At 44.0% G+C, this 15923-nt stretch overlaps 1 protein-coding gene across 1 annotated transcript in view; it reads right to left on the bottom strand.

Annotated features, from left to right (window-relative positions):
* LOC311516367 (opsin-5-like) overlaps positions 1–9525 on the bottom strand; it is a gene marked incomplete at its 3' end in the record, with an annotated part of 58965 nt that extends 49440 nt beyond the window's left edge. Inside the window, exon 1 of the mRNA XM_084620348.1 lies at positions 9201–9525. The remainder of the gene's footprint in view (positions 1–9200) is intronic.
* Positions 9526–15923: the final 6398 nt, after the last annotated feature.

Here is a 15923-nt window from a genome sequence, read left to right as displayed (position 1 = left end):
GCACCATATGAAGGAGGATATTCAGCGCTATGTAACTCAGGCTTGTCACTTCTTGAAACAGAGGAGACTGCACCAATATACCAAAGCTCTTTTACATCCTATTAGTAACACAGAACCATTTGAACTAGTCTCAGCTGACTTTCTTCATTTTGAGAAAAGCAGCAGGTATGAGTATATCCTGGTCATTATGGAGCACTTTACCAGGTTTGCACAGACTTATAGCATCACAGGACTGGAAGGGACTTCGAGAGGTCATCGAGTCCAGTCCCCTACACTCATGGAAGGACTAAGTATTATCTAGACCATCCCTGACAGATCTTTGTCTAACCTACTCTTAAAAAATCTCCAATGATAGAGATTCCACAACCTCCCTAGGCAATTTATTCCAGTACTTAACCACCCTGACAATTAGGAAGTTTTTCCTAATGTCCAAACTAAACTTCCCTTGCTGCAATTTAAGCCCATTGCTTCTTGTCCTATCCTCAGGAGGTTAAGAAGAACAATTTTTCTCCCTCCTCCTTGTAACATGCTTTTAGGTACTTGAACACTGTTATGTCTCTTCTCGGCCTTCTCTTCTCCAGACTAAACAACCCAATTTTTTCAGTCTTACCTCATAGGTCATGTGTTCTAGACCTTTAATCATTTTTGTTGCTCTTCTCTGGATTTTCTCCAATTTGTCCACATCTTTCCTGAAATGTGGCACCCAGAACTGGACACAATACTCCAGTTGAGGCCTAATCAGCATGGAGTAAAGTGGAAGAATTACTTCTTGTGTCTTGCTTACAACACTCCTACTAATACATCCCAGAATGATGTTTGCTTTTTTTGGCAACAGTATGACATTGTTAACTCATATTTAGCTTGTGGTCCATTATGACCCCCAGATCCCTTTCCTCAGTACTCCTTCCTAGACAATCATTTCCCATTTTGCAACTGATGGTTCCTTCGTAAGTGGAGTACTTTGCATTTGTCCTTATTGAATTTTATCTTATTTACTTCAGACCATTTCTTCAGTTTGTCCAGATCATTTTGAATTATAATCCTATCCTCCAAAGCACTTACAACCCCTCCCAGCTTGGTAACATCAGCAAACTTTATATGTGTACTCTCTATGCCATTATCTGAATCACTGATGAAGATACTGAACAGAATTAGACCCAGAACTGATCCCTGCGGGACCCCACTCATTATGCTTTTACAGCATGACCGTGAACCACTGATAACTAATCTCTGGGAATGGCTTTCCAACCAGTTATGCACCCATCTTATAGTAGCTCCATCTAGGTTGCACTAGGTTCCCTAGTTTGTTTATGAGAAGGTAATGCGAGACAGTATCAAAAGCTTTACTAAAGTCAAGATATACTACACCTACCACTTTCCTCTTATGTTGATTAGTTACACCCAATCAGAGACAGACATAGTGCAGACTGCAAATATGTAAACAATATACAAACCAGGAATTATTCACTGAAGACATTTACAAACAATTTCAAATAATGAATCATTTCATTATTTCTCAGTCTGTTCACTAACGGGGGCGGGTAAGAACGTCTCAAAATGATTTGCTCCTTTCTATTGCCAACAATGTTCAGATTAGTAGCAACTCTAATGTCCTGATTAGTCCCTTTATGTTTCTTAGGGGTGGTAGCAGATTATGTTTGCAGCTGTTCAACTGAACATTGTATTAATGTCAAAAAACAATTAATTTGACTCTGGGCCTAAAAAACTGATTTAGTTTGGGGAAATTAGATTCTGTTTGGCACTAGGGGAAAGAGTAATAATATAAACATAGTTACACTGTCAAACAAATTATGCTAATCTTTGTTGAACAAGGATATTCTAGAAGTAGTTTTAATTCCAACTAGCAAGAGGTTTTCCACAAATAACTGAATAATTAGCAGTAACTGCAAGTCAAACAAATACAGAGTTGCTCTGCTTGATCACTGAAGCATCTCTGCCTGAAGAAAAGCAACTCCCAGGAGTTTTATATGCAGTATTCTCTAGCCTATATCAGGCACAAAAGATTTGAAGCCCTAATGTATGGAGGCAATGCCTATCTGTATTTTCTTTATCATCCTCACCATCTCCAGAAAGTAACACTAGAGTTCACGCCATGGATCTCTGTCTTTCAAAGATCTGTAGTCCTAGGAGACAGAATGTGTTTCAACTATGAAAAGACTACATGTACAGCTAAAACAAACTGATTGATCCGTCTTCAGTTTCAGAAGTGGGTGAGATGGAGGCAAGAGACAAGTAAATAAAAATCTAGGCTCTAGTGAGAGCTAGCAGACAGCTATGGCATAGACATCTCCCATATGCTCACTGAGCAAAGATTTTTAAACTGCAAATGTGCAGTTATAATATTGATGGAATTTTAAACGTGTTAGAAAAATATCAAATTTTATATACATGTTTTTCATTATGGCAGTATCGTAGTGTTATGCTGCAAAGTATTAATGTCAGCCATCAATCACAGACCTAGTAAAAGTCGATAGTTGTACTAAGCACCCTTCATTCAGGCTAAATGAAGGAACAATTAAATGCTCCCTTTGTTTGGTGACAGCTGAAACAAAAGAAGGCACCACTAAAGGCAGGGGCCAGCTTGGCAAGGACCTGAGCATAACCTAAGCCATGAGGCCTAAGGGATTTTCCTAGAGACTGATTGCAAATGTAGGGGCTGCTACCTTGACTGGTTGCAGGAGCATGTGAGTCAAAGACAGAGAAAAACCAGAAAGCAAGGAAAAAGCCAGCAGATAGTGAGAGCAGCACTGGTGTCTGGCCCCGGGGAGGAAGCCAACAGACAGAGCTTCCTTGGGGGAAAAGTCAGGGGTGCCGGAACAAGGGGGACAAAGGGGCCATGGCCCTCCCACTTTTCATTGGCCATAAGGGTGAGCAATGGAGGACAGAGGGTGGGGCCTCAGAGGGAAGAGGTAGCGTGAAGGGGTGGGACCACAGTTCGGGCACCAGTGCCCCCTCCCCACTTTTAGGGACCTTCTGCCGCTCCTAGTCAGAGTACTCCTTGAAAAGGCATGCATGGATTTCTGAACAAGGAAAGTTTCCTTTCATTCGTTCCCACTGTGTTCAGGGAAACAGCACTTCGTGTACATTCTTTGTAAATAAACAGGATTGCACCTAAGAAATACCTGATTCTCATAATCAATTTCTCCTCCAAATGGAAACAATCTGGCAATGTCCCAAATTTTGGATAATTACCCAAGACAAGGGGTTAAGAATTAGACCACAAGAATGGAACATAACATCAGAGCTCCCTTGGGAAACAACAGACAGATCATAAATGCACAGGAGTGATCTCAGTGGCTAAGGTCCTGATCCAGCAAAGCACTTAACTTTATGCATGCAAGTAGTCCCATCAATTTCAGTTTTTTTGCTGGATTTGGGGCCTAAGCCACTAAAATTACAGTGCAAGTTGGTTTCATAATGTCGACCATACATAATTTGGACATTCTGAATGTATTAAACAGTCTACTGAGAACAGCTCTTTTTAAGCATCTGAAATGCGTGTCTTTCTATTCAAAGGGGAATTTTCCCCAGATTTGCAATGAAGTCTTTGATTTGAACTCAATGTCACAGGATATTAATATTTTCTAGACAGGTAATATACCATACAAAAAAACCTTCTGACTTTCTATAGATACCTTAGAATGTATCCAGTAGACCAACGCCCCAACACAGGAACTGGCAGTTTAATTACAAAAATATATTAAATACTGTATGCTGCCAGCAAAATAGCCTCCTTTTCATCTATAGGAATTGCTCAGGACTAAGAATTGTTTCCATGATCTCTCTGTATTGCCAAACTAGGTATACAGGAGAGTCATGTTAGTCGGATTCCCTTCCTCCAGAAATGACTTTTTACCTATAGAAAGCTCGGACTAGAGTGAAGAAAAGTTAAAAAGTAGAGCTAGTTGAAAATTCCAAGTTTTCATCCCATTGGAAATCCAATATTTCAAAAATTATTTTGATCCAAAACTGGGAAGAAAAGTTGAAATATCAAAAAATTGAGAAACAGGAAGTTCAGAAAAATTTCAGTTTAAAAGTATCACAATGTTTTGTTTCAACAGTTTAGATATTCCCACACCTACATGTTTTATTTAGGTTTATTGAACTAGATCAACACATTTCATTTCAGCTTAGTTTGACTAATCTGCGTTCCCCTGAGCTGCCTCAGTGACTTGAGGTTTGTTGTCCAGGTGTCTCATGCCCCCATTATCCTCTATGGGGAAAACACCCTGGGCAGATTACATCTCCCATGATGTACTGCAGCATTTCAATCGGATGGGAGACAAAAATCAAGCCAGGGAGCCCTGACTTCTCAAAAGAGGTTGACAAAACAGGAAGCAGTGGAACACCTTCTTCACGCAGTTTGAGTTTGTTAATGGATTTCAACCACCTAAAACACCACTAAATAAGAATTCCAGTGCAGTCCATGGGCACCCAAATTCTCACTCTAGCACTAATGAAAACTGATCTACTATACCTTAACCACTAAACTAATTGTACTTTCTGAGTGAACAGTTTGAAACACTGTATATAAATCCACTACCAACAAAATGACTAACAAGGATTATAGAATAAGAACCATTAGGCTGTTGTGGACACCTGCAGAGAGTCTCTCCCTTTGTCCATAACCTTCAGGTTATCAACAGACTCAGGAAGACAATATGTACTTACATTTTTTCCGCCTTTGAAGGATAGCAGGCGTCCATTTATCCGGGCACATACATTAAACATAAACCAACAGCATTTTTCCAAAGAAAATCCTAACATAATGGTGCCTATAAGCCTAAATGCCTGACTGTATGAAAATAAAAATGATATTCTGTTTTGTGTATTGTTATGTTACACAGGAAAGTAGGTACATCCCATGCTCCACATCTCCTACTACATAATCAGTCAATCACTCTTCCTGGGCTCCAGTCAATCCTTTCATCCTCCCCTTATTCTGAGGTCACTACATCACTTCATGAGGTGGCAGCATAAATTGACTCTCCAAGCACAGAGGTATACACATCACCCTGGTTAGGTGGCAGTATAGAGGGAACCCACACACACCCTCTATAATGGAGTCCCAGCCCTGCAAACCCTAAAAACTGGGTGGTCTTGCTTCTTCCCAGGGCCTCTTTCTACACTCACAGCCCTCTCACTCTTGATGGCACACTGACTCCCAGGTCTCATTTCTTCTTCCCAGAGTCTTCCTCTGCTCTCATCCCCCAGCAGGCCTGGTTTGGTTACATGACCCTTGTCACGTGACTTCAGCACTCATCTCCTTCACCTGGGGAGGGGAGCTGAGCATGGCAAGAAGCCTCAACCTTCTCTAAGGGCCAGCTCACCCTGGGGCAAGTGTACTTTACAAATAATTCTGCACACACCACAGCTATTTCTCTCTTCATCTGAGGTTTCCACAAGGTCTGATAAAACTATTAGCTTATATGATCCTCCAAGAGTATTAAGTTCTCTATTTATCTAAAAAGCCAATATGAGTAAGACCCCCTAGCACCACTGAGAGCTCTCTACCTGTTTAAATATTGTTAAAATGTTTAAAAAAACAAACAGGTCATTATACTAGACTTCGATACTATTAAGGTTCTCCCAGCACATGCACAATGTGCCCAGCCATTTGATGGCATCATCAGCCACCAGGTGGAGAGCTGATAGCCCACCATCAAAATAAGTCAGTGGGCACTTGTCAAGGATAAGTGACAGAGTGAAGTTGACTATAGCTGTATCGCAGGTCATTAGAACAACTCAATTTAAAGAGAGTTGTCTGGTCTTGTTCTAAACCAGTTCAGAGATGACCACAGATCAAATCCTAGTGAACAGATGGTTGGGTCCGAAATAAGAGAGTGATTAACAACTGTCGTCACTAACCACTTGTTGTGCCAAGCGGGTTCCACTGTCATGTTGTGTGGTGGCCTAAGCTGACCATAAAGGGCATCTAAAAGACAGGTGAGCTGGCAGGTGGTTGAAGAGGTTTGCGTACAAAGGCAGGTCGCTATTCTCATGGATCTTAGCCAGCAGCAAGACAGAGGCGCTCTCACAGTGAATATGGAGCAATGCTATGTTACTAAGTATCAAAGCCATGGCAATGGACTTGCACATGATGTCCCAGTAACAAAAAAACTGAAGGTTCTGATTCCACTATACAAAAAGCAAAGAGAAACAGAACATAAGGAAATTCATGGAGAGGGATATTCAGGTGGATCTTCTGGCATTAAGTCATGTTGTTAAGTTAGGCCCAACCACCATCATAAAAACGTTAGGGTTCATATCCTGCTGCTTCATTTGGTAGATAGTTGAGTAAGTGTGGATAAAGAGACTTGTCATTACGTCTAGAACTTTAGATATTCCATTTTCCTTATGTCCACTAGATGGCATGACATTCATTAACAGACTATTGTTTGAAGCACGAATCGGTTTCTTTGAATATTTTAGCACCAAACATTTTAACACAGGGAAAATACATAAATAAAAGCCATCCCAAACCTTTGCCCATCCATTGAAATGAATTTTCTTTTATTAATTTTTGTTAGGCAAAAAAACAAGAAAAGACCCCTCACTTTCTGTGAAATGTGACATTTGACAAATATCTGATGGCCGTAGGCACCTACAGACAGGCAGTTCAACAAGAGGGGGTCATTCCTCACACAATTTTCTCTTCTTTCTTCATTGGCTGCAAGGACACCTCACACTGATGTACAGAGAGGTTTTGTAAAAACAAACAATAGGACACATGGGCTCTGACATTTCTTTAGCATCTCTTCTAATATGATAATTCTCTCTAGCCCTTGCATAGTCCTCTCCAGGTAAAAAGCCTGCAGAAGGGAAAAGCATACTTGAACTCTGGTGCTTTCTTTCTTCCAAATAACCATCACATCACGCCCTGGAGCTCATGAGACAGGCTGGAGTGTTACCTCACATCTCCAGAGAATACTTTGCTATCCCAAAAGGACAAAGCTTAGCACTCTCTCCCCCCCAGCCCTGGCATCATGACTGCCTGGCTCAGTTGCTGTGCTGCTCTTTGCTCTCCAAAGACAGGTGCACTCGTGTGATCATTTTGTAAGGAATCACAGAGTGCAGAGTCAACTGGATACACAATTAATTGTAGGTTTCAGAGTAGAAGCCGTGTTAGTCTGTATCCACAAAAAGAAAAGGAGGACTTGTGGCACCTTAGAGACTAACACATTTATTTGAGCAAAGCTTCCTTGAGCTACAGCTCAGAAGTGAGCTGTAGCTCAAGAAAGCTTATGCTCAAATAAATGTGTTAGTCTCTAAGGTGCCACAAGTCCTCCTTTTCTTTTTACAATTAAATGTGTGTGTTTTTTGCCACACTGGAAGTGAAAAAAATGCCACACAGAACAGATACTCCTCAATTCCTCTGACCAGCCAGCCAGTCATACTCTCCATTAAACACACAGCTCCATTTCATAATGACACCATTCCCTCCATGTTGGCAACTACATAGTAGTGATGGCAGGTTATCCCACCTAACCCTGTCGACTCTGTATGTACCACTCTTTGCTCCATTTCCTGAGATTTTAGAGCCTCTGTTCTCCAACATGTTGCATAATGGAAGGGAGCATTGGGCCTAACTATGATAATCTTTGGTTGTAATAAATCTATGTGTAACAGCCCCAGCTATATATATAAATCTCACACACAGTTTAGGAGCTAGGATTAGAACCTTGGTCCTTCAGTTCCAAAAGACAAGCTTCTACCACTTGAGCTGCAAGATCTCTGAAACAAGTATTATAGCAAATTGTTTATCCTATCTCAAGGATGTCCACCACACATTACGTTAGGACATTGTTATTTTGGTAAATTCACCAATTGTGTTTTTGTGTAACTGTCTGTTGCAATTTTTTTAATCTGGCTCTACCATCTGCTTTAGTTTCCCCCATTTGTAAAATGGAGATAATATTTAGCCTCAGGGTTGTCCTGAGAATTAAAGTGCTTGGAAGATGAAAAGTGTTTTGATATTACTATTGTAAAAAGTGTCAGTAAGGGGATAGGGATGACACTTTACTCAGTGTTTAGTCAGTAAAAACTGGTGGCAATGTCTGAATGGGGAAACCACAGAAATTACAGACCACAAGATTCAGTGTTGGCATCTGTTACTGTACATAGCTCTTTTGCAATACTACATATGTATTATTCATATAGTACTATAGGTATTCCTTTTTCAAACCAGGAGTTTATAGGGTCAGGCAGTTAGTCTATAAACACTTTACTTGCAGCAGTAAAGTTAAAACATGGACATTTACAAAATTGAGCCCCAACCTGAGGATAACAAAAAAGATTGGAGAATTTGTGTGGTAATAACAAAAGCCCCAAATAAACACACACCTCTCTCCTTGCAAATGTAGATCATAAATGCTGAACGAAGTAATACAGATAACGTGTTAAAGAAATTAATGATCTCTCTCGAGATCTTCCTGGTCTCTCATGCGAGATCTCTGTCCTCAAGTGGGCCTGGGCAATTTGCAGGGGAGGAGGGGGAGAATCGAAAACTTTCTATTAGGACAAGCCAGACCTGTTGCGATTAAGGCGAGGAGGTGCTGTCCTTTGCTTCTGTAGTGTAAGCAAATAGCATCAGAGTGAAGCTCTCTCAAAACCTCACAAGCGGCAAACTAGGAGCAACCGCCAAGCTTGAGGTTAGAAATACACTATGTGATCTCGCAAGAAAGAGCGCTCCGTCCCGTGGTCCCTGGAGAAGTGCAAGAGGGACCAGGCACAACGCTCCTGATCTAGCCAATAGCCTTTGTGTGCCCTGCAGCCGGCGCCGTGCCCTTTAATCTCTGCATCCCACTTAACCCATCCACTCCCCAGAGCCTCTCCCCTGCCCCCAAGTACCGTCACACCCATTGCAAGCCGCCGCTCACTTCTCCCCGAGGAGAAGCGTGTCTGGATAAGCAAGACTCGTGCTTGCAACCCTTTGTCTGCACCCTCCCCTGCCCGGCCGGGAGGAACCAGACCCCCTTCGCCCTGCCACGCTCCCAGATCCCCGCCAGGATGCCCGGACCTGCGGTAAATCTCACAGCCCAGCCGCTCTTAGCTGCCCCCGCCCGGCCTATGCGGAACTCCCGCTCCTGTTTCCACCCGTTTCGCTGCACTTGCTCGGCGGCCCGCCGCAGCCAGCTCCCAGCCGCCCGCCAGGGGCTCTCCAGCCGCCGAGGACCTACCTTGGCCGGAGCCCGGGGGAAGCGGGCGAGAGGCGCCACCTCCTCGTCCGCGGGCGCGCACGCGGCGGGGCCTGTCCCAGCCCTGGCCCCCGGGCGCGGGGCTAAAGCAGCGGCCGCCGCGCAGGGACAGCGCCGGCAGCAGCGCAGAGAGCCACGGCAGGACTTTCCGCTTCTGCTTCTCCTGCCTCGGCGGGCACTGCCAGGGCCTCCTCTGAGACTGGAGCGACGTGCGCAGGCTGGTGGGATCTGGGGGAGTTTTGCGGCCCGCCCCCACCCCGCAGCCCTGGGCGGACACTCAGAAGGCGAGTACCCAGATCTGGCACCTGCATCCTGGCACTTGGAGACTCCCAAAGCCAAATCGTGCCGTTTAAGTAGGGAAGGAGGGTAGCCGCTCTTGCGCTGTTCCCTACTCAGGCCATGGAAGTTGGAGGGCGAGGGCCAAATTGTTGGATGAAAACAGTAGGATCCATGCGCTAGCCAGGGCGGGGTTTTTGCAGCATGATGGGCCAGCATCCGTCAGGGTCGGCTTTTAAGACGTGTTCTCAGTTGACGCACTAGTTTCTGCCGCCAAAATTGGGCTGGGTCTAGGTGCCAGATCCCAGTTTTTGCGAGCGCTCATGCTCGGGCAGCTTCAGGGTCTGGCATTGTTTAGGGCAGTAGCAGCTAGGTTTGTGCTCTGTCTGATTAAACGGTTTGGGAAATGGGGACCAAAAATAGCCAGGAGCCCGGCCAGGTAGCCCCAACTTTATCCCTTTTGCAGGCCGTGCTGCCCGAGCTGGGGTTGGGGCTGCTGTCGGCGTTACAGACGGGCTGATGCCTGGAGGCCCTTTCCCTGCAAGTGGCTTTTGGCCACAAGCCCAGGATCTGTGCCAGGTAGACTTGAGAGGGGGGAGCCAGCGACCGGTTGAGGGGAGGAATGGATAAAAAGCAGAGTCAGACAAAGGGAAGGTCACATTTAACGTCCACCACGTTCGCCCGAGCTTCGCCAATAGCTTTGCCCAGCGGGGAGCTGCCGGGAAACGCCTTGCGTGAGAAGCAGACGCTGGCGGGGGCAAAGCGGGCAGGCACGTGACGTGTTAACAGGCCCGGGCCCAGACTCCGCCACGTGCGGAGCCGCACCGCTCCCTCCTCTCCCCCCCCCCCCCCCCCGCCCCTGGGATGACGGCAGAGGGACCTCACTGCTCACGAGCCGCTTCTTGCTAGCCTCACACACGCGCTCCAAGAACAGGGGCTGGTTTGAGAGCTGCACAAGGATGCAACCTGGTGGCTCTGGACAGAACCACCTGCGGCTCGATGCCTGCCCGGCGGCCTAGCCTTCCTGGGCTAGGCGGGGCTGTGCCTCAGGGCCTGAAGGCTCAGCCTGTACCTCCCCCACCTCAGTTACCTTTCCAGATATTGGAGAGCCAAGGTGGGGGAGTAGGGGAGAGCTTTTCCTGGACCAACTTTGGGGGAGAGAGGGGGGAAGAGGAGAGAGAGACACAGACAGACTTTCCAGCTACAGAGCCCTTTTGCAGGGCTGGAAAACTCAGTGTCACTGCTAAATACGAGGTTGGAACAGATTGTTTAGCTAAGTAGTCACATATTCCAAGGGACCATTCAAGGTGAAGTGGCCAGTTAACACCCTGCCAGCCATAGGGTGGAAAGGAAGGAGGAGGAGAAACAGGGGAGGCTAGTGGCAGTGGGTTACAGATTATTGAAATGACACCGCTATAACAATACGTCCAGATATTAATACTGTGAGGCCCTTTCCTTATTCCAGCCAGAGCTCTTCATTCTACCAAAACTCTCCTCCCTAGCCTCTCACACCATGTTTCTTTCCTCTGCTCAGCTAGGCTTACACACCAATGCCTCTTCCCATTCTATTGCTTGATCTGCCCTCAGATGACTGGCTGAATAGGATGTGAAGAGATACGAAAAGCTTACTTTTTTATTCCTTCTACTAAGCCATCTTTAAGTAGGCAATACTTAGAATTCAGAAACTGCTAGTCATTCAGGAAATTTTAAAGCTAGAATATTGGCATGTACAGTAAATTACTCCAAAGACTATGGACCATGCCTACTTTAGCAAGGAGATCTGAACACAAAAGTTTGAGTGACAAACCAATGGACTATCAGTATACCTAAGTGTATTTAAATAAAAGCACGAAATACCAGAGTAATTGGATACTTGGTCCACTTGGTGCCCTAAAAATCTACTGGTTGAACAGTCAGATTATTTACAGATCCCTGGCTTTTGGAGTCTGAGAACTGTGGGCAGAACTCCCTCTCTTCTTAGGAGTTCTGGGGCCCAGTATTGGTCAGTTTGCCACCAGCTACATTATAGAGTTCTTGTGGCTCCCTTTGCAGTAGGGTCTGAGCAAATCTTTACTGTATTTATCCTCAACATCCTTGAGATGTAGGGAAGTGCTATTATTCCCATTTTACAGATGCGGGAAACTGACCAAGAGACCAAGTGAATTGCCTAAAGTCACACAAGAAGCCTGGGGGACAGCAAAAAATATGTTTAAGGCTGTATCAAGGCATTAATCACCAGCAGAGGTGAAAAGAGGTTTTCGTCCAGACAGGCAATCAAAAACCTAGATTGCTATCAGCACATAAATTTAAGCATTGTAAAGTAACAATGGATGTCCATTTACACAAAGTCAGATGTTTGCAAAGAAATGTAGAGTCAACAGGGAAGCAGCACTCAAAAAAACCCAAGCCACGTGTGGTTATCCTGCCTGAAGGCAGACAATGAACTTTGAGAGGTATATAGAGGAGTCAGTGCTTAATTTGTACTGAAAGAAGTGCCAAGGCTCAAGCAATCTTTTTACATTCATAACTGATTCAGCAAGCCCAAAGGTGCTGTGGCTATGAACTGCCAAACCTAGAGGTGGCGGGGCTAAGCCCCGGCAAGCCCTGGCACAAATTAAGCACTGGTAGGAAGCTAAGAAGACACCCCCTCATCCTGCACATAGGAAGTAAAGCAACAATGTATTTACATTCATGAAGATGAGATCCCAGCCAACCTTGGTTGAAAATGCTGCAAAGGATTTTAAACAAGACGTTAACCCGTAAGTTAAGTCCAATCTCTGGAAAGCATGTTTTTAATTTGTTTTATACACAATCTTTTGTTTCCAATATCCTTACTGTGACTTGAAGCTTGGATACTAGACTTATCCATGTTTTCACTATAAATATATATCAACGCAGTGGTATTATGCAAAGTGCTGGTCCTGAGCTGACTCTTACAACCTGGTGTGTACTGCTCCTTTGGGGAGAGCAGACCTGTTATTTCTGTGGGTGTTCAGTGGAGAAGGGGCTGGTCCCTACAAAGGAACAGTTCAAAGGGATTCAGGGATTGGGGTGTATCTATTGTTAGCTCGTGTGACGCATGGATAGAAAGGGTTAAACATCCTGCAAAATAAATAACTCTCAAAAGACATGTAGGGCGAGAATGTTTGTTTGTGTATTTACATATGTATGAGTACAGTCCACAATGTAATCAACAGTCCCCCCTATACTGTATTCTGATATCATTTAAATGAATTGTAAACATGGGATATCTCAGTTTTCATCTCTCTCTAAAATATATTGTGAATGGTGGAGGAAAAGGCAAATGGCCTTATGTTAATTTGTATCGCTAAGTACCAGTGATGGACCTCCTTCAAAGTCATCCTAATTACCTTTTGTTCCCTGAGGAAATCACAACTTGTCAAAGAGAACATGAAATTGTATAAAAGATCCTTGGGTCCGGATTCTGTCATCTCAGATCTGCTTACACTTCATCAGGGGAAGTTTGAGTCGCAAGACTAAAGTCCCAGTTATTCTGGTACTCCCTGAATTAGAGATTTGGACATTGGACTACGACCTATAAACTGAATTATAAAGGAACTCTTTGCAACTACGAAGCTTACCATCTCTGCTGTGAATCTGCACCTCAATGAATTGCTTAATGTCTGTACATATATTGATCTTTTAACCATACTTTCTCTCTCTCGTTTTTTAAACAATTTTTAGTTTAGTTAATTGGCTGTAGTGTGTATTTGGGTAAGATCAGAAACATTCATTAACCTGGGAGGTAATGTGTCCGATCCTTTGGGATTGGTAGAACCTTCTCTTTTATATGATGAAAAAAGATTTACAGAAATTTTCATCATATTTGATGTGGGTACTTGGATGGAGGCCTGAGGCTGAATCAGTTTGAGGGAACTGTGTTGTTTGGACTTCTGAGTGAGCAGTAAGGTAATAAAGAAGCTGTTATATGCTGGCTTGGTGAATCTAGGTATTGGAATGTCCACCAGCTTTTGGGGGTTTGGCTGCCCCATTCTTTGCAGTTTACCCTAATTGAGTGACCACAGTTGGCTCCCTACTAGGACCCCAGTCACAGCCTGCAAGACAAAATAAGGGCTGGCAGAGGGCAGAGGCAAGTGCTTGAGTGGCTAATGGGCTGCTGGTGTCAGGGAGCAGACACCCAGCTAAGCACAAGCAAGACACTGCTCTGGTGACAAGGAAAGGAGAACTTGTGGCACCTTAGAGACTAATATTTATTTGACTCGGAGCCCTGGGTACCCTGAGACCATCACACCATCCTTCCTCTCTACTCTCTCCACACCAGCTACCTGCAGCTGAGCCAACTTCCTCAGCTGAGCAGCCAGAGGATCAGCTTGACTAGAGGTTACATTCTCATATCTAAATAGCTGAGGGGCACAGAGTGGACTAGATACAGGATTGAGAATGCTACGTCCTGCACTCTAACCCTGGCTTTGATACAGACACTTTTTATGGGATTAATCAAGTTATTTAACGTTCCTGTCCTCCTTTCCTCAGCTGTAAGATGGGGATAGTAGTGTTTACACACTTTACAGCACTATTCTAAAAAATCACTAGGATGCAGAGTCACCCCCAATCTAGTCACAAAGAAAATGCTAAGATGCTGGTGGCCCACAAATCCTCATCTTAATTGGATAACTGTCCTTTTCCAATTTTTTCTAAATGTGGGCAACTATGCACTGACTCCAGAGTAACTAGCCTGGTCTCCACATAGGAACTACCATACTGAATCAGATCTAGAGTCCATCTTGGTCAGTGTCCTGTTTCTGGCAATAACCAGTACCAGATGTTTCAGAGGAAGAAGTAAGAACCTCATGGTAGGCAGATGTGGGATAATCTGCCCTCCCACATTAAACCTCATCCTTATTTCTCAGATATGGAGATTAGCTTCAACGCTGAAGCACTACATAGCTAGCAGGCCTATATGAGGCCCTAAAGCTTACATAGACTACACACAAAAAAGTGTGGGTGTGAGTGTTAGTTAAGTTTGGGGAAGATCACAAGAATCAGCTCACTAACCCACATCAGAATCATCAGGCCATCCTTATGGACAGTAGCATGATCATGGTGGACAGGAGTGGACTACGATTTGGTTGAAGGCAGCAAAAAGAATTGTTTTACAAATGCAACCAAAAATTCTAAATTCCCCACCAGATCTGGCCTAAGGTAGGAAAACAGCAATTTTTGCCAGAGTGTGCCACACGTGATTTTATTTCCTTGTAGACAAAAGGGCATTTTTCTTGATGTCTGGGGATATTATGTACTTTTTTCTAATCGATGTAGCATAGGATTTCATTTTCTTACACATCTCAGTTCTACTTGGAGAGTACATGGGGAAGAAGTCAGACTACCCTATTCAGATGCTGTTCAGCATTCAGTAATGTGGTATATGCTAAAAATGAATTCTTGGCTCATGTGCTTTGGCACCTGTTTGTGTTTCCTATGTGAAATGCTATAAAGCCTTTAAAGAGAAACATTGCGGGTGCCTCATGGTGGTTTCTATTGTTAACCCTCGTGGTGTTACTCTTACTCACGTTTCCTGATATCCCATGAAGATATTCTGGGGCACATCCTTCATTCACTCTAATGGAGCTGTGACAATTTACATCAGCTGAGGGCTCTGCCTCCTTGTCTCACGCAGTGGATCTAGCCTGGAGCGAAAAGGCTTTTAATATTTGTATCGCCATTATTTCCATTATATTTGTGTGAGCTGGAAGGTGCCAAGCAATTCCATTACTCAAGATCAAGCAACATCGTTAATGTATATTCTTCCCTTTGAAGCATTTTGCCAATTCTGAAGTCACAGGGCGATGCAATAGCATCTCACTTTTCTTTTTAATTCCTCCCTTTCCCTGCCCCAGCAGGAGCATGAATACCAGGCAAGCAGCAGCAGCAGATTTCTCTTGGGCAGTTTAGGCAAGTAGTCTGAACCGCCCAGCTGGTCAGCAATAGACAGCTTATATGCAAGAAGCAAAAGCCCGACTTAATCATAAATAAAGATCCACCTCCATGTTCACAGTGAGGACAAGAACCAAACTGAATTTCCACAAGTATTCTTCGATTAAATCCTGGGAAGTAAACATTAAAAACAAAATGAGATATTGCTAGGAATACGCCAACAAAAAGAGCTTACATTTAATATACACATGTTTTGTGCCATACTTTATGGCTAATGCCAAAACCTCCATTACACTGCTCCTTTTTCAAGTCCTTTCTTTACCAAGATGTAAAACTATTAAAATGCAAACCTGAATATACACATCATAATTAGTCTTGAACTTAAAGGCTGCCATCAAGTAGGTGCTGGATCTATAGACAAGCAAAGGCCTTGTTAAAGCAGGTGTGCATGCTAAGCACCCTTTGATCAGACTAAAAGGAGAGAGCAGTTAAATGCCACTATGTAGTGATGGC

This window comes from Lepidochelys olivacea (assembly GCF_965140295.1).
Source record: "Lepidochelys olivacea isolate rLepOli2 genome assembly, chromosome: 2".
In the NCBI taxonomy this organism is placed as follows: domain Eukaryota; kingdom Metazoa; phylum Chordata; order Testudines; family Cheloniidae; genus Lepidochelys; species Lepidochelys olivacea.
The sequence above is the reverse complement of the archived record's forward strand: the minus strand, read 5'-3'. Positions and strand labels throughout refer to the sequence as shown.